A 16,442-nucleotide genomic window follows, 5' to 3' on the forward strand; every position below is an offset into this window, starting at 1 on the left:
CAACAATGCCTCATACAAAGTGAAAATGTAGGCCTACATAAAATTTGTCAAAATAACCGAGATACGACGATTTTCCCACTTAAATATTTCAAAGCGTGTTTACCTTTATAAAGGTGATATAAAAGTTATCACCAAATTAATAATTTTTTAAAACAATTATCCATATCATCTTTTGAAATTCAAAAAATCATCTCGCAAATTCTCAAAGATTCCCTGCAGATTATACAATTTAATTTATACCACTCAGAAGGCCTTAATTAAGGATATGCTAATTTTACATAAAATCTTTTATTTATCTGGGAAATCTCAGACCTCGAGTGACATTTATTAGGACTAGTTCGTGAATAAAATAAAAATTTAAATAATATATCCCTAAAATGCGATCACAAAATGTTAATAATTGTATATTAACCTATTCAGACATTGTGAAGTTGAAATACTCGTAGATGAATATCGATTATTGCACTAAAAGAAATTCGATGTTATTATTCAGTAATGCCAATTGCGAAAAGCGAAATACAGGTTTAACATTGTTAATTACATGTACTGCACTTTTCTCTTATTATTATAACAAATACATTTTCATTATCTGCTGAAATCATAATTTAATTTAACAGTAACAGTGGGGACAGCTATATACCAATGCTTATGTATTCACAGTGAGACATGTTGCTACACAGTGAAGCCATCTCTGTATAGATAGGCCTAATTAAAACACGAATTTTATTACGCCATACGAAAGGCAGTTTGATCAAAGACATTATTACTGTGCAAGATCTTTGAGTTTGATATGCGATGATGTTACATAAATTTGAACGTCTATTAATTGTTTAATTTCAATACAAATGTTATAGGCTACAATTTTATAGGTAACGTTAGGCCTACCTGTGGAAGCAGGACCAATGTCAGCTGTGCCTTGTTTCGACCGTTACTTACAATGAGTGCTACACGAAAGCATTTTTTACAGCTCGACAAACGCATTCTCGCTGTAGTGTGTAACGGAACTAAAGCTGCATCTACACAGTTCAATATTCCAATCGCTTATGCGTGCAATCTGGGAAGAATAGAATCAAGTTTAAAAGGAACGTTCAATTAAGATGCATAAATATTTTGTGTCTACATGGTGCGCCGTTTTGAACGTGGTCTTCACTGCGTAAATATATTAATTAATATTAAATATCAATCTTGCATTCATTGCTTTAAAGTTGAAAGAAAAGTTTAATCGTGTAGTTGCATCTTAATGTATTCATGATCATCAATTTACGGGGAAACAGTTGGCGACAACGACTAAACAAAAGAATGACCATGCGATAAATTGATAGCGATAAATCTAGCTGCAGAAATTATCGCAAAGTGTAACTGTGATTGGTTGGAATTCAAAATTTCATTACACTTCATTGGTCGAAAATGGAATGACGTCATATAAACGAAATAGTCAGTATAATTTTATAGTCATCTTCTAAGATTTTATTTTATAATTGGTAATCAATGGTGCTTAATTATTACACTTTATTTTTATAACAATATTGTCGGCCATGATTTAATATTGTGTGCTTTGTTTTCTCTTTCATTTCAAAAGTTTATTATTATGTGATTAATATCCTTAACTGGATTAACTCTTGATTATCTGAAGACTTACTTATTTTGTTTCTTCATGTGTGTATTAGGAATGTTTTTCGTCATGTGAATATTCAAGAAATTCAGTGTGTTTTCTAGTGACTTTACAGACTTGTTGATTTTACATAGCAACAGTGCTTACAGTTATTAATTAACTAATTAATTTAATTCAGTTTTCGTCTTCGTTTAGTTTATTTACGCGTTTTACTTTAATTTATCAGTGATGTCAACCAACATCCCTCTGTGTACTCCTTCTGAATCTACTAACATTTCTTCTGTGACTTGTAATTTATGTGGTAAATCTTTTACTCATCGAGGCATCAATACCCACGTTTCGAGATGTCATACATCAGAAGATTCTTCGCTGGATATTTCCCCATCTGCAGCAGGAAGTTCTTCTGATATTTCTACACATATTAGTGCTACCACTGAACCTGATGAATATATTCCGTGCCCACATTGTCCATCAGGTGATACTAGACTTTTTAGAGGTACTCGTGGTCTGCGCATTCATCACTCACGTGTGCATTCTGACATTCAAGATGCAATTCCATCCTCAAATCTCACCCACGAAGAGCTTCACTCCATACTCATACAGTGCAAGAAATCTGTTGCTGTCATACGCAGAATCCCCAAGGGAGCTCGCCCATTGGCTGCGGACCGACTTCGACATCTGATTGACCTTTGTATATCATTTAATTCCGAGGCCCATTGGGTCAATTTAATGCTTTACGCTTACATTGCTCTTCGTGTTCCTGAAAAGTCTACTAATAAATCACTAATCTCCAAGATTAAGGAAAACATAAACAATTTTCAAAATCCTTCTTTCACCGAGTCTATTCGTACTAAGAAGAAGTCACCACATATCTCCCTGGCGCAACGTATAGAGAGGAAAATTGCTGAAGGAGACATTCGCAACGCCGTTCGTATATTATCATCCGATATGGGGATAGCTGAATACAATCAACTTACTTACGGAGAATTATTATCAAAACACCCACCTCCTTCTCGACCATCTACTTTTCCTGATGCTCCTGTTACTACTGCTAATCACCCATCTTTTTCTGAATCTGATGTCCTACACGCCATTAAAAGTTTCCCTCAAGGATCTGCTTCTGGTATTGATGGTCTGCGACCTCAGCATCTAGTTGATTTAGTGTCCATTTCAGCTGGTGACTCTGGTAAAAAGCTCCTTTCATCCATAACTAATCTCTGCAATTTTTTGTCTCAAGGTAAATTAAATGATAATGTACGTACAAATTTCTTTGGTGCCTCTTTGCTTGCAGTTAATAAACCTGGCGGTGGCATACGCCCAATCGCAATAGGTAATACTTTCAGGCGCCTTGTTTCTAAAATTATTTGTCATGCTATTAAGATTGAAAGTGGTCATATTTTTCGACCTCATCAACTAGGATTTGGTTCTCCTAAAGGTTGTGAATCTGTTATACACTCTGTACGATCTTTCTTACATACTTATGATAACTCAGATAAAATTCTATTGAAGATAGATTTTAAGAACGCATTTAACAGCATTGAACGTGATATCATGTTAAACTCTTTTTTAGAAAAATTCCCCAGCTTTTACCCTTTTGTTTGGCAGTCTTATAGATATTCGTCCAATCTATTTTTTAATTCCAAAATTATTTTATCACAAACAGGCTGTCAGCAGGGAGACCCTTAAGGGCCTTTACTCTTCAGTCTTACAGTCCACTCCCTCATCCAAAAATTAACTAGTGACTTAAATCTCTTTTATTTGGATGATGGGACTTTAGCTGGAGATTCCCATGATGTTCTTTGTGATCTACAGAAAATCATTCATCTTGGGTCCGAACTTGGTCTTGAGATTAATCCTAATAAATGTGAAATTTATTTTTGTTCTGCTATTAACCCAAATATTTTATCTTCTTTCCAGAATATTGCTCCTGGCATTAAAACTGTCACAAAGTCAAATCTGTCCGTCCTGGGTTCTCCCATCTTTTTAGATTCTGTTGATGAAATAGCTACTCAAAAATTGGAGCTCCTGAAAACTCTGTTTGGTCGTCTTGAACATTTTCACCCCCAAGTCTCTTATTTCATTGTCAAAAATTGCCTATTAATCCCTAAATCCACTTATTTTTTAAGAACTACACCCTTATTTCTTTTTCCTACTTTTCTCCAGCAGGCAGATGATTTATTAAAGCAGTCTTTACAATCTATTTTAAATACTTCTTTTGACAACAACAGTTGGGTACAGGCTTCTCTCCCAATTAAATTAGGAGGCCTCGGTATTCGTACACTTACTGATATTTGTATACCAGCTTTTTTATCTTCAGTCTTTGGCGTTATTGACTTCATCAAATTTATTTTCCCTATTTACAGTGATGCTGTCGACATTTGCTATGTTCCTGAAGCCTTAAATAAGTGGTACGAAAAAACGAATAACCTTGCTCCTCCCCAGAATCCAGCCATTCAAAAAGCCTGGGATGAGATTATTGCAGGACAAATATTTGATTCTCTTATATCCTCTTTCACATCTGACAAGGACATCGCTCGTATTAAAGCTCTCCAAGAGAAGGAATCTGGATCTTGGCTCCATGCTCAGCCTTCCTCCTATGTTGGTACCTTGATGGACGGTAAATCTTTCCAAATCGCTACTGCATTGCGTCTGGGCTGCAAAATTTGCCATGTACACCAATGTATATGCGGAGAGACTGTGGATTCCTTTGGACATCATGCCTTAAGCTGTGCCAGAAGTAAAGGCCGCCTTCCTAGGCATTCTGCTATTAATAACATCATTAGTAGATCTTTAACCTCCTGTGACATTCCAACTCTTCTTGAACCATCTGGTATTAGCCGGTCGGATGGTAAACGACCTGACGGCTTGACATTAATTCCTTGGTCCAAAGGTAAATCACTTATCTGGGATTTTACATGTGTAGATACATTAGCCCTTTCCCATTTAAAATCTTCTGTCAATTGTGCCGGATCTGCTGCTGAATCCGCTTATCATGCTAAACGACGCAAATATGAACATTTAACATCAAATTACATCTTCGTCGCTTTTGCAGTTGAGACCTTTGGTCCGTGGTGTAGAGACGCTAAAGATCTAATCACCCAAATTGGTACACGCCTACTGTCCCGTACCGGCGATCCTAGATGTATAAATTTCCTTCGTCAACGCATTGGAATAGCGGTTCAGCGAGGGAATGCTGCCTCCATCCTGGGATCATTTCCTAACTCTATTTCGTTAGAAGAGATCTTTCTCATTTAATGTGTAGCGTACCTGCTTGAGCACGGGTAGAAAGTTCACAAGAACAAAACTTCCACGAAGAAAGGATTGCGGATGTCCGATCTTTAATGAAGCCATGGTCGAGAATATCCACAAGGCGAGGTGCTCCCCATCGGCAACATGAAGATCAACTCTATGTCTGAGTTACAACGGCTGGCCGGCGTCAAGAGCATGGGCGATGCGGAATGCCCCACGCTGCTGGACATCGAGATCTGCAGCGAGCAGGACGACCCAGGCAGCGCCCCAACTTCGGCGTCAAGTGCAAGATCTTCGAACTGGACGCTTGCCAAGGCATCGGAAAGGTGTGTCTGGTGTACCTTCACAAGAGAGAGTGCGAATCCGATCTAAAACTAGAGGACCCCAAGATCTGGCTGCTGGACAGAAGTTTCGAGTGGCACTACCTGGCTGCAGACTTCACGCAGTACTTCCGTATGATGCTGGTACACCAGGGTCTCCCCCAGTGGCAGTTCAAATTCACGCCCATGGACAATTATTATGAAATTAGTTTACAATGTTATACTTATCGCATGAGCTAATATATGAACAATTGGTTGGAAAAAAAAAACAATATTCATATTTAATTAATTATATTTGTTTGCTATTAATTTCCGGATCCTCGTGGTCATCCTTAATTAAGGCCGGATGAGATTTTTTTCCTCTCTCTCTCTCTCTCTGTCTCTGTCTCTGTCTCTGTCTCTCTGTGTGTGTCTCTGTCTCTCCGTGTGTGTCTCTCTGTGTGTGTCTCTCTATATCTCTATATCTCTATCTCTCTATATCTATCTCTCTCTATATATATATATATATCTCTATCTCTATATATCTATATCTCTCTATATCTCTATATATCTCTCTATCTCTCATGCTTAAATTGGAAAAACTTCATTTCTCACACTAGTTTATTAAATCGTGTCGGACTGTAAAGAAAACAACTATGGCAATGTCCATATTTTATATGTTGTACAATATTAAAATATTTTGAAATTTTAATTTTCTACCAATTTTTTTTCTATTGTTCTATTAACATTATATCAATGAAAGACCATCTTTCAGCTTTCCCAATAACGGGACTGCCTCATTGGACAAAGCATGACTAACACACAGTGAAAACAAAACAGAGCACAAAAGAGAAATGTAGGGAACGAACAAAAATGGGAAAATAAAGGATATAAAGGTTAACAGCATAAATCTAAACATAGTAAACAAACAGATTAGACTTTCAAACAAAAGTTCTTCCTTTTTAAGAAACAAAGTACCTGTTGTATCCTAGAATACTTTGCGAATTTAAGGGTTAAGCTACCCGAGTTGTGAATATTACCCTATGCATTTGTGACTACAGAATATTATATAAAACACAATTTTTAAGATTTTTTAAAAAGGCAAACCAGTGTATTAGAGAGCATTTACATCAAATCCTCATCAATAAAACGTAAGTAGAGTGCAAAGAATAAGTAATCTGTATTAGGTACAAGATAAAATATACTCAGGTACAATCACATTTATTTAAGCAAATAACCTGATGATATCAAATAATCTCAATTTAAGTGATTACGGGGTAGACACGATCTACCTTAGTAAAGCAGCTGGAGTTTGATAATCTGATTTCAGAAATCTGACTATGCCCTCTCAACTCTTTCGCTCACAGATAAGCAGAAATACCGTTTTCTGAAAAGGTCGTAATTAGCAATGAGCGGACATGTAAATATGTACGTAAAATTAAACAAAAGAAAGTAAATTAAAGATAATTAATTACAACGGAATTAAGGAAAAGGCAGGTTTTTGAAGCTGGAGAATTAGCAAATTAAAGTCTGTTTTTAAGACACGGCAGCTTTTAAAGAAAGAGACCTCTCTCCATAAATACAAGATTCAATGAACGTGAGCCTTTTTAAAGGTTCTTTCATAAATTACGGCCTGTGTATTTGTCTTCTTTCAGTTAGTAAAAGGGGCGATAGGAGCACATGTCTTAAAGTTCTCTTCAAAGCATTCATAAAACTGACGCAGCCGACAGCAAATATATAAACTCTTAACAGCCCCAACAGTCGTTAGCCCGTGAGTAGACAGCTTTATTGCGTCGTTTTATAACCGTTTCTGACATTCTTACATAACGTAATGAACAAAATGCGATCGGTACATTGTTTCTTGTTTGTTTCGAAGACATAATATTCTTGAAGGATAATATGAGACATTATGATATAATGGCCTCTAATTTTAGTGTGAAATTGCAGTTGAAATTGCATGAGACAGATTAATTTCCTGTAAAATTTCCCGCTTTCTGAGATTTTATGCCACGATTGTAATATTCGTTGTTAACAATGATTTATTGGCATGTGCCTTTGAAAGCTTCAGTTACTACAGTATCGTGTCTAATACAACGCATCGTTAGGCGAATGGCTAAACGTTGGCTTTCAATACCAGAAAATCAGGTTTAGATCCAAGTGAAATTTGTGGTGGACTAAGCGAAGTTCTGGGCACACACTGACTTGATTATACCATTTCTCCGTTAATCGTCATTTTTGTGTAACATATATCCACCTGTCAAGCAGGTTTGCCAGATTTTAGATATACCAAAGAGGGACATCTTTTCTTCATTATATACAGCACTTTCGTTTTGTTAAAAAAAGAAAGGATTAAAAATATTATCCGTCTACATGCAGTTGAAGTGACTAATATGAATCCCAAAATTGCAATTTTTTAAAAGATTATATTGTAGGTACAGGTTTCAAAATACAAAACAATATTTATCTGGCTAACTTACAGCCTAGATCATATATGTAACAGATAACTCATCGCTATCTTAAAATCGGCAGCACTTTGAAGAGAACAACCGCCAGGATCGCCACCCGTCCGCCGTAAACGAACACGAAATGGCAGTACAATCGCTAATTCAATTCAAATGGGAATTATGACGTGACTCCTTATGTAACAACTAGATGGCAGCATAGTAAACCTGACAAAAGTTGTTAACGTCAAAGCCAATAAGGCCGACCTGTATGTTACATATATGATCTATGCTTACAGCCAAATAAATATTGTATTGTACTAGTACATCACGTTTCTTATGAAGGGCTTGTGACAATAATATGTCATGCCAAATTATTAACTTCGTGACTTAATAGTAGTTCTGTTTCATAGATTTCCAAGCTGTTTATTATTGATTGTAAAGCACAAATTCCAAAAGATGGCATCACATGCACAAAATACATTAAATTTCAATGTTTATTAATTGATTACAATGGTATAAAATTTATAGATATTCAGTTCATATTTATTTTGTGACATAGCATATTAGTGCTCGTCGCCTTCGGTAGTGCAGTTGGTATAGCGCTGGCCTTCTAAGCTCGAGGTTGCGGGTTCGATCCCGGCCGAGGCCGATGACATTTAATTGTGTTTAAATGCGACAGGTTCATGTCCGTACATTTACTGGCATGTAAAAGAACTCCTACGGGACAAAATTCCGGCATACCGGCGACGCTTATATACTCATAACCTCTGCAGTTGCGAGCGTCGTTAAATAAACCATAATTTAATTTATTAGTGCTCCAATTATCTTTCACAATATTTACTTTATTAGCCTATTGCATGCACGTTAAGTATGATATTATTTTATTCCTAATTACCTTGTGATGTTCTTGCCTGTATATTGCATTTATATCCCAACTAAAAGTTATTTACTTTCTTCTGGATAGCGTCCATGTTGAAAATGATGACTGTCACTTCTTTTCTGTCCTATGAGCATAAGGGCAGTTCAACAACATGTGCACATCTCCACAATACGTTCTTCCATTGGAACAAACTTTCGTCTAAAGATAAGATATTTCATAACAAAACTAGTAGTACAGTTATATCACTTTGTGAGAAAAATATGAATTATCAGCTTTTAAATCGCGCAGCTCAAATATCTGACAATAGTATCTGCTGAAGTAGAAAACCTATGTATTTGCTTTTCATACAAATCTGCTTACTGAGGTATAATATTCTTATTTTTCGGTTTTTCATAACCAGGTCTCTGATTGACTTGTAAAAACTTATATTGAATGTGGTATGAAAGGACGTTAAAATGAGATAGATACTATCAGTACGCTTTTCCGAGTGAGGGAGTGTGACAAAGACGCATTCTTAAGAAATAGCCTACGAATAATATCAAGGTGTAAGAAAAAGTGTAATAAAGCGGAAACACGGCATAAGAGAGAGAGAAGGAAGCGCGTGTGAATTGAAGGCAGGAAGCTGGAGGAGATGTCAGCTGGGAATGCACTCTATCGATTACTCATAGCTCTGAGTTGTATACCCAGTTAATAAATAATATCCCTCCATTCTTCACACACTTTTACTGAATTTAAGCTTCTCTGTAATATCCGTTAGTGGCCATAGAGCTATTATTTCACTATTTGTAAGAAAATATCATGTTCTTACGTGCTAATATTTATTTAAGTATTATTTTATTTATAATTGTTAACTTAATCGTGTTTATTTGTAGCTATACTTATTTAAAATCTTGTTTGTTATATTATATTGGTTCATTTGTTTGTGCTTTTAATCTTTCACGGTGAATGTGTTAAGAAAATTTTGGTATTATACCATGTCCTCGAATTCAGCATTTCCAATCTTAAGGAACTATACAGTGTCCATTATCAGAGCAAATAGGTAAGACCAGAGAAGTCAATTTTTGATGACAACCTTGTTAATTCCGAACTTCAATTTCTGAAATAAATGTTCCATGAAAACTGTTACTCTAGTTTCGAAATTAGTAGGATGATAAGAGATATAAAACCAAAATTATAGAAAATCTGACTCTTTAGCAATAATTTCGTATGTCGAAACCGTCACGAAATAGATGAGCGGAAGGTCAGCCAAAGTCACCATAAAATATTTCCGTTCCATCTGAGAAAATTAGTATTTTCTTAAAAATGCATGAAAGACAGTATAGGACTTTAAAATTCTGAACCCCACCAAATTTCGTGGGAATGTATGTAGAGAAATATATATTAGCCAAACAGGTCGTAGTATCGAAACTAGTAAAAAAGAACATACCCGATGCATGGGTTATGTCAACCGAACAAGTCAGTGATAGAGAATTAAATCACTTGTGAACACTGGATTTTCTTTGTTAACATTAGTATCCTAGCTATATAGCCTATAGTTTAGGCTATTATTGGGAACGCGTAATCAGAAGGGTCATTTAAATTAATATGTCCTAAAACATTAAACCAAAACAGCGAGTTCATATTGAGCAATACACGGAAACCGATTTTATATGTTATTACACTACCGGTCAAAAGTTTTCGATCAGCTATGAAACAACTATATACTTTATTTCAATGTACAAACACATCGAAAAAACTAAATAGACCAACAAAATAAATATTTTCTCTCTCTAGCATTATGATATGATAGAATATTCAAAACGAAACCCCTGTTTTAACCACAAATCCATAACTGGGATAGGTCATCGAAAACTTTTGACCGGTGGTGTATATATACAGAGTGTTTCATAAATACTTTGACAAACATTGGAGCCATGTTGTCACACCAAAACAAGAAAAGTTCATATAAACTTATGTCCGAAAATCCTTAGCTTTTAGTTATTAATGAAACAACATAATGAAACATTTGTTAGATATTGTCAGCTTGGTAGAAAGTGTTGCAACTTCAATCAATTCAGAAACTCATAAGAAATGTTCAATATGTTCTCCATTTGCTTCCACATACGCATGCACTTCTTGGCAACACATAGCCATCTAGAATACAATGCGTGCATCAGCATATTTTTATCGATAACATCCTGTTACCTAACAAAGTGAATATTATTATCGGTTACAAACTTGTTGTTGGATTGTACCTCGAAACGCGTTGAACATAAAGTTTCATTGTTATGAGTTTCTGAATTGATTAAAGTTGCAACACTTGCTATCAAGCGACAATATCTAACATGTTTCATTATTTAAATTTAAATGAATTTAAATGCATGCATGGTTTATGTTAATTATATGTTTTATAACTGTACTACTTTCACCTATGTTCAATTGCATTTGTCAGCTAACTATATCCCCTGAAGATGACTTATATGAAAAGACGAAAATATTCCTGATACTTAATAAAATATTTTAATTGATGTAACAGAATTTATTTTTGCTTCTACACTTAGATAAGTGATAGAATGAAAATTGTACAAAACTATTTTATATTATGTTTCATTATGTTCTCTCATAAATAACTAAAAACTAAGGATTTTCGGACATATGTTTATATGAACTTTTCTTCTTGTTTTGGTGTGAGGGACATGCCCTCAAGGTTTGTCAAAGTATTTCTGAAACACCCTGTGTGTGTGTTTTTTTTTCTAAGCAATTACTTGGGTGTAATAACTCAGTGCATTTAACTTTCGAAATGTACCTAATTCAGCCGTAACTTCAACAACAATTTCTCTTCATTACCGTTTCTATAACGTCCTACAATTATAAGATTGCTTAGATTACTGATTGCATCATAGGTACCACTGCAGTGGTCATATAACTACCCTTTGTAGACTTAATGATTGAAATTGTCGTGTATGTGCTAAAAATAATAATATTATTAATCAGTTTCAATAATCGCGAATTAATCACTTGTTGTTTAGTCAGCTGTCCGAAGACAGGTCAGAACCTCGCAAGTGATGCCATAAAGGCATCAATGAGGCAACTAGGCCAGGAGATAATGGGGTAGAGTGGCCAGTTTCTTTCCCCCTTCACATGCATACATCGCCGACTAGTTACACATTACACTAGTCAGACTTCAGATGCACAGAAACAAATTGTTCTTTTACATACATTTCTACTATAATATTATGTTCACATTACTTTATTTAGGTATCTCACTTGATTTCAACAATTACTTGTCTTACTGTATGTAATAACTAGAGATCATACTTCACTACTAACACCTCATACTAACACAGTGATTAAAAACTTCCGTATTTCTTTATTATTTTCTGCTTTTAAGCGAAAGATGGAACAGTTACCGTGTGCCCCACCACTGAAAAAAATTAATTACTGATAAATGCGCAAGAACGCGCAAACTTTGAAACAATGATTCAACACTCTAAACGATGCTGTATTGAACGGTAAAAGAATTGTTGTAACCAGACGTGACCGGCTATATACTAAACCTCACATTATATTTGGAGAACTTTAAAAACATGTTTTTCAATTTAAACTCTACTGTAAGAAGGAAAATATTTCACAAACTTGTAATTGAAGTTACATTAGCATGAACGTACCTATCTGAAGAGATTCCATGTCTCACAACACACTAAATCACTAACAATTATTGGCTCTTTTTCGCCCACATAGTAAGCCTTTCTATCTGCGACTGAACGGGAGCGAAAAGTGTTACAAAGAACTCATTGTTTATAACCTTCTAAATATAGCTTGCTGCTGATAAAGCAGTAAAAGTTATTACAACATTCTTCAGATGTTAAAAAACACGAATTCATATTCACCTATGCCTAACTAAACAAGTCGAAAGTGTGCACTCATAGCTGAGTTCTGGCGTCTTGTCAGCTCATGTGAGTTATGTGGATATAAAGGAAAAATTGTGACGGTGTCGTGTATAGTTCCTGGGGTAGCTCAGTCGGTAGAGCGTTCGCGCGCTAAGCGAAGGGTCCCGGGATCGATACCCGGCTCCGGAACAATTTTTCCTTGAAATTATTCAAACCAGCTTTACAGGGAGCTACTACCTGAAAGCCAGATTTGCAAGTCGAAATTTGCTTTTTGTCGACCTAGACTGGGAAAATTGCACACTGCGTCATAGGGAATGACGCACTCTTTGAAACGTCTTATAATGTTTGTACAGACCAAAAAAAAAATTTGAGCCACCTGAATTTTCCATGTTCCAGTTATAACATACTGCGCACAGTTAGTGCTTACTGGAACTTGAAAAATTCAGTGGCCCAAATATTATTTCTGGGTCTGTACGTCATTGATGGGAAATGCATACACCAAGGTCTTATGTGTCTGCCTAATACGATAATCAAAGACAAATAAATGTTTATTGCATTGCAGACAAATGACAGCACGCCTGCTTACTCTTTCGTATAGTCATAGTACATTGCAATAAGAAATAAGCAAAGAGTTCATATTAGAAGATATGCTGTCGTTACGATACCAGTTTCACAGTACTGTATTTGTTTCTTCGAAAGTATTAATTTTAGGACCCATGTTTATTCATTATTATACTTTTTGTTAGCCTTCTATCAAAATATTTAACCTTTCTTTCAATACCTTGCATAGTTACTGACAGTCGAGGTTGTGGCGATTTACCTTCTATGTTTTTCTCGATGCCTCTCTCTCTTCCTCAGAGAGTCTAGGTGTATACCTATATATTGTAGTGTTCTCACAATTGAATATGGTTGTGCTGAAATTGCTGAATGTTTGCTTCCTGTTGGCGAAGTAGGAGCAGTGACCGTAACAAGAAGAAATTGTCTTGTTCTTAATATCCCAGGTGACCTTTTCAGCGTAGCAACTAATTTCCTGTCAGAAGAAGAAACAACGTCCATTTTCTTAATATCTCCAATTAGTAACGTTACAGACTCAGTTTAAGTTTGTAGGAAGTCGGTTTTAATGAAGATCTCTTGCAAATAAAATTAGGTGTGTAAAATTACGAAAGAAAACTTAACATCAAGTTAAATGTTACGAAAGATGTGTCTTTTATTTCACTGTTCCGCATTATTCTTTACGTGAGGAGGGGAAATAATATATTTTGTAGAACTAATTAGATATTTTACAATACGCATGTTTAATATTACAGTTACGGAGTAAACCGCTTGTATGAATCCGTTTCAACACTAACACATTGTGCACAGAGTTCTCGATTTTACGTGTAGTATCATAGAATTAACATTTACCGTAAGAATGTTGTAACATATATCTCAAGGTTGTAGTTCGTAGTAGATTTTATTTATTAGATACAGATGATATGATTGCAACGCGAGCCACAACCCCCACGTAGTGGCCGTTGACCTTGACAAGATTGCCCTATCCGTATCAGTGTTGCCAGTCCAGTTTTGTTAGTAAGGCAATAAATTTGCAATACTTATTTAATTTACACGAAAACCGTCCATTCTATCGAAATACGACAAAGAAAAAAATCTTTATTTCACTCTTTATTAGTACGTATTGACAATCGAAATTCTTTACATAAGTAATTATCCACGATGACGACGTTAAACTTTCCTGGATTTTTTTTTTTTTCGAAAACTATGAACTTCCCTCCGATATGGTATTGAACTTTATTGTTATGCTCAATATGATCAATTCGCTCTGCAAATCTGCAGGATTATTTCACTTTCACCATGTGCGTGCGTGCGTGCGTGCGTACGTGAAATAGACTTGCAGATTTTCAGAGCGAATAGCTTACATTGTATGTAACAAAAAACTATACCATCATATTGGTGGAAAGTTCATAGTTTTTTCAGAAAAAAAAAGTTTTTCCCAAATGTTTGACATCTCTTATTCGGTAACTATTGCGAGTGGGATTGTGATTTTTGTCCATATCGATAGGAAATCTAGTAAAGAATAATTTATCGCTCTGGCGTATTTCAATAGCATGCATGATTTCGTGTAAAATCAATTTTAAAAACCTCTAAATTCAAATCATTGCACGATGCGAGCAAGTGGCAACGTCTTTGCAGAGACCAACTCGCCTACCTAGACACACTGAATTCGTTGGCCTCTTACATCTGTATCACTAGTAGTGTGTGTTAGCGCAACAGCCCATTAAGAGCCAGGGACGACTACTGGCCTCACGTCCACATGCTTCCGCCGAGGCGAACGATCATCCAATAAGAACGGAGATATCGTGTGGTTAACACTATGATCCCCATAGCCGTTAGAGCTGGTTGTCGTAACCGGATTTCGCTACCTATTGCAGCTTCTCAAATGCATCACGATGCTGGGTGGACACCGGTCGCATATACTGCATAGTGAGAGAGAAATGGACGACAAATATTTCCTGAAACCATTTATAAGTGACAAGTTCTTATACATGTTCCTCCCGTATGAAGCCTTGTCAAGAATTGATTGTCCTTAGAAATTCATCACCTTCGGCAGGGAGTGAACCCACGAATCTCGGATCCAGTGCCTAACATGGTGACCGCTGGACCCCAGAGAACAACCTCTTTCTTCTTCTGAATATATTAATACAGTGGCTATTTCGAACAATTCTTATCACGTCATCTTTAGGTGATCTTCTTTTATTCATTCCTTTTGTATAGAGAGATCAGAAAAGAGGACACCAGCTTCAAAAAGGAGGATATTGTTGGAAAAAAGAGGACAGAAAAATGTACTTAGATTTAGGCTTAGCTCTACATATATTATACTTTAAATACGTCAATACCTATTTTATTTAAAAATATTTACAGTCCCGATTTAGGCTTATGGCATACTTAAAGTATATTAATATTACAAATTAATTATAATAAAACTTAATAATAATAATAATTTTACAAGTGATTTTACATATGGAAGTCAGGGGAAGAGGACAGAAAATATCTATTTAGATTTAGGCTTAGGTCTATATTATACTTACAATTATGTGAATATATATTTTATTGCAGCATTACATATGATAAAAGTCAATAATATAAAACGATTTTACAGTTAACTACATATTAAAGCCAAGGGAGCTATAATTATTATCAAAATACATGAAAAGGGCGCAAAAAATGTGAATTTAATATTACTTTTTAAGCAAAGAGATTTATGATCGTTGGCAAAGAGTATATTTCGTCGATGCTGCTGCAACCTACAGGCAAATTACTTGAAAAGGCGTCAAATCAGATAATTTCAAAATATCAGCCATACAAGTTACGAAAAGGAGGACATTTCTTGATTTTTTTACATCCGCCCGGACACCGGACAAAAGCCTAAAAAGGAGGACGTCTGGCCACCCTACTTTTGTACCCAACGAAGATCAAACGAAGTGAAGTTAGAGGACGGTTAGTGAAGGAAATTTCCATAAATCACATTATGCGGTATTCAATAATGACATACAGTACTGAAATAAATGTAAGAAGGTTTATTAAAATTCCGTAGTTTTAACAAGAGATGTTAAATTTAATCATTTAAAACTCTCATTTCTTTAGTAGAGTAAACGCAAGAAGAGCTTGCCACGGAAAGCTGCACGAACTTTCGGAAACGTTCGGGTGCACTCGACCTCGCTTCGATTCGATTGGCAAACTGTCGTCAGTTCTCAGTCGTCTGCTGGCTTGATGTTTCGAGTGGGATTTATCACAGCGCATGTAAGGCCCGATGCAGACTAGCCTTAAAAGGACGCTGTGACGCAGCGTCCCATTGATGCGCGGTTTAGAAGTACATTGTTCTAAAGTGACCCATACACACGTGGTCCCCGGGACGCAGCGTCAGGTAAAGATAGACGGCGGTGACGCAGCGTTAATTTTCTAGTTGCGGGTTCTGCCAAAACGCAGCGTCACCGCTGGCTGCTGCGTTCTGGCACTTCATTGTTGACTGTTGTTCAATTCACACGTGCGTCTATCGGCGTAGTATGGACAGCGAAATCGACGTAGAATTAC

At 36.0% G+C, this 16,442-nt stretch overlaps 1 protein-coding gene and 1 non-coding gene across 3 annotated transcripts in view; both read left to right on the forward strand.

Annotated features, from left to right (window-relative positions):
• Positions 1-16,442, forward strand: part of LOC138703440 (neuropeptide F-like) — a 471,250-nt gene that overhangs the window by 374,847 nt on the left and 79,961 nt on the right. The window lies entirely within an intron of this gene.
• TRNAS-GCU (transfer RNA serine (anticodon GCU)) lies at positions 12,469-12,542 on the forward strand. Its single transcript has one exon. It is a non-coding gene; the product is annotated as a tRNA-Ser (tRNA).

Source organism: Periplaneta americana, chromosome 1, assembly GCF_040183065.1.
Source record: "Periplaneta americana isolate PAMFEO1 chromosome 1, P.americana_PAMFEO1_priV1, whole genome shotgun sequence".
Classification (NCBI taxonomy): Eukaryota; Metazoa; Arthropoda; class Insecta; order Blattodea; family Blattidae; genus Periplaneta; species Periplaneta americana.